We start from the raw sequence: 3772 nt of genomic DNA, 5'->3' as shown, positions 1-3772 counted from the left end.
AGCCCCTAGTTTGCAGTCGTCTGCGAACTTGGTCAGCCATAGTCATCCTGTGCTTGCCTGTACCACTGAGAAGTATATGCCGAACAGGAGGGGTCCTAGGACTGAGCCCTGAGGAATGCCACTTGTAACCGGTTTAGACTCGGGCCTAGCTCCCACAACTCTCACCATGTGGGTTCTGTCCGTGAGCCAGTTGGCAACTCATCTTGTGACATAGGGGTTTATGTTCAGGCTGGTGAGCTTGTCTATAATACCAGAATGGGGAATGGTGTTGAAGGCCTTAGCGAGGTCTAGGTAGGCTGTGTGTACCACATTTCCCTTGTCTATATAACCTTGGTAACTATCTCAAAGAAGTCCACCAGGTTTAGGAGGCATGATCTGCCCTTAACAAAGCCAAACTGGGTAGGGTCCAGTGTTTGGAGGTTCCCAATGTCTCTGTTAATGAGTTCCATGATGATGCACTCCATAGCCTTGCAGACCAAGCTAGTCAGGCTTATAGGGCGATAGTTCCCGGGGTCTGTTGTGGCTCCAGCTTTGTGGAGCGGAATAACCATTGCTGTGCACCACTCTATGGGTATGTATCCTGTGGAGAGGCAGAGTTTGAACAATGTGTTTAGGTGAGGGGTTAGTTCATCTTTGAGATCATGTAGGACGCAGCCTGGGTCACCATCCGGTCCCATTGATGCTGTGTTTTTGGCATTGGAGAGGGCTGTTTTAACCTGAGTGTCTGTGATTTCAGGGACTCTACATTCTTCTGGTGTGGTTATAGGCCCTTTTGGGGGTGAGGGGGGGGGTGAAGTTTGTGCTGAACCTGTCTGCCAGGATGTTGGTGATATTGGTCGGTTCAGTGTATTGTGTCCCATTCTGCACTAACTGAGCAGATCTGAGCATTCGCACTTAGATTCTTGACATAGCTAAAGAATGCCTTGTGGTTATCTTTGGAGTCCTTGGCAATTTTTCTTTCAAAGCTCGCCTTGGATGATTTTATGAGGGATCATAGTTTCTTGCTGATATTGATCAGGGATGTCTTCCCTTCTTGGGATTTTACTCTCTTCTGTACTAGTTTCCTTCTTCTATTGTATAGCTTGTTTATGGCAGGAGTCCACCAGACTGGTTTCGTTTTCTTGGAGAAGTGAGTCTTGGTTTTGCTTGGGATGGCACGTTCCATCCATTCTTGTAGCTGCCCATAGAATGCATTAGTAAAGGATTTTGCAGCATGGACAGTGTTATCCTTCAACATGGGGGCTTTGAAACTTTCCACCTCGGTCTTAAGTAACGTGAAGTTTGCTTTTGGAAAGTTTTTCATGGTGGTTTCCTTGTCCTGGGGTGGTGGCAGAATATGGATATCCAAATGATTTGTTTATGGTCAGCTCTAACCAGTGAGGGGGTGACCTCTGGTGTGGAACACCGGTCGCCCATGTTGGTGATGACCAGGTCCAATATGTTGTCACCTTTGGTGGGAGTGTTGACCAGTTGAACCAGGGCGTTTGAGTTCATAAATTCTAGGAAAAGTTGGGCAAGGGAGTTAGTACTTGAGTAGTTCTCCCAGTTAATGTTTGGGTAGTTGAAATCACCCAATATTAGGGTGTTTGGTAGGACCTTTATGTTTCCCAATGTTTCCAGAAATGTGGAATGGGGGTCCTGGGACATGGTGGGTGATCTGTAGCAAACTACAATTTGAATTGCAGTTTTGCCCATTGTTAGTTGCATGGGGATGATCTCTGAAGCATCGTGCTGTGGCACTAACCTGGAGGTGTGGGTATCCTTGATGAATTTGGATACGCCCCCACCTTTTGTATTTCAGTTTGGGTTCTGTGGCCAAAATGTATGGTATGAGTTGTAGCCTGGTAGTGCTGGGGTGTAATCTGGAGCCATAAAACAGGTTTCTGTTACTGCACATATATCGATTTTCTCTTCACTGAGGAGTGCCTCGGGTGCATGCATTTTGAGGTTTAGACTTCTGGCATTGAGTAGCATTACCCTCAGTTTTTTGTCACTTGTGCTATTTACAGAGGTGGGTTTGTCTTTTGAGCCTTGCCTAAAAAAGGCACTATGGGGGTGGCATGAGCCTTGGCCAGTATTCGAAAGCCAAAGGGTGACAGGTGCAAGCCATCTTTAGCGAAGCAGCGTGGCTTGTCGAGCATGTCATCCAAGGCAGACAGACACTGGATCCCCTTTGAATGACACCAGAAACTTAGCCAATTGTTGAAATTGAGAATTTTTTCTTTATACCGTGGTATCATTCTTGGTGAGGACAGGATGCTACTCAGGGTCAGGGTCATACCGACCTGGGCTATGTGATCAGAGAGCTCTTCCATGTCTCTTTTCATGTAGTCCAGGGAGGTATGTCTCAGGTCATTCACACCAACATGGACAATGACAAAGTCATATTTGTACTTGTTCAGGAGTGACCTGAGTGTCTGTGTTATGTGGCAGATCCTGGCACCTGACAGGCAGCTAACAGTAACCTTCTCCTTATTCATCCTAGTGAGTGGGACGTCAGAGTACCTGGCTATAGAGTCACCTATTACTAGTATGCTGGGTATGTTATTTTGCCTTAAGGGCTGTGATTGCATGGCACACTGGTTTTGTGAAGTATGTGTTTCATGGTTTGTGTTGGGGGGTGGAAGTTGCTTGGATGTTTGCTTTGGAGGTCTCTGTTGGTTTTGCAGATTTTTATTTAGAGCCTCCGAGTATGTTTTCATGTATTTGTGTGTGATTTTGCTGGTGCTGGTTTAATGGGTCTGTGTAAGACTGGTGGTGTGATGCAAGTATTTCCCTTCTCCTCTTGACTGTCTGATCCAGTCTTGGGTTGAGAGAGCTTAGCCTCTAGTTTGGCTGTATAACTGTATCTCTTGCCTGTATTAGTGTTTGGTGGTAGAAGGAGGGGGTTGTCTGTGTACATGAGGCAATTGTAACATTGCCACAAAATGCCCATATTCACTATTTGGACTGGAGAGTACTCCTGAAACTGCCCTTTGGACATGCCTGGATAGGTACAGTGAACTGTTTTACTGGATAGCTGGTAAGGTCGAATAGAGAGCCTTGTCCTTCTGTACAGTACAGGAGGGTCTAGTGCTAGGGTTTATAAGTGCTTGCTATAAGTTTTGAGCAAGTGCTGGGCTGAGAAATGAATGGCTTGAGTGCTTAAGTTGAAAGTTTGTCTAGTTCCAAGGGGAAAATTGAAGAAGAGACTTTGTGGAGCCGGGAATAGTTTTACCCTAGCTAACCGGTGCTGCCCGACACGCAAAACCGGGCAAATATGGTATTTATAACAGGGAAATGAAAGAGATAGAAATTAGCCCAAAATGGCCAATAAACTACCAATTTCCGGGTTGAAACCACTCATCCAGGGACAGATAGGCTGCTCAAAGCTTCCTTGTCTCATGGGTGAACAGAGAAACTTCCTTCTATCCAAGTAAGGTATGGGCAAACACAGAGATTTGTAACACAGCCCTGAATTCAGCAATAACCTGAAAACTGGACTATACTAGCTTAGAAAGGCAGGGAGCAAGTATACATATATATATATATATATATATATATATATATATATATATATATATATATATATATATATATTTTTTTGTTAGATTTTTTTTTGTTTTTTTTTTTCAGAAAATAAAGCAGATATACTAAAAAAAAAAACATTTTAAAAGCACAGAAAAGCATACTTATTGTTATATATCGCAGATCAGAGTTGTAGTCAATGTCCCCAGTAATAAAGTAGGAAAAAACACAAATACAGTAAAAGCAGATGAATAAAGTGCATTTT

Source organism: Protopterus annectens, chromosome 12.part0 (genome assembly GCF_019279795.1).
Source record: "Protopterus annectens isolate FY-2018-M chromosome 12.part0, PAN1.0, whole genome shotgun sequence".
Lineage (NCBI taxonomy): Eukaryota > Metazoa > Chordata > Ceratodontiformes > Protopteridae > Protopterus > Protopterus annectens.
Note: the sequence above shows the minus strand (reverse complement) of the source record.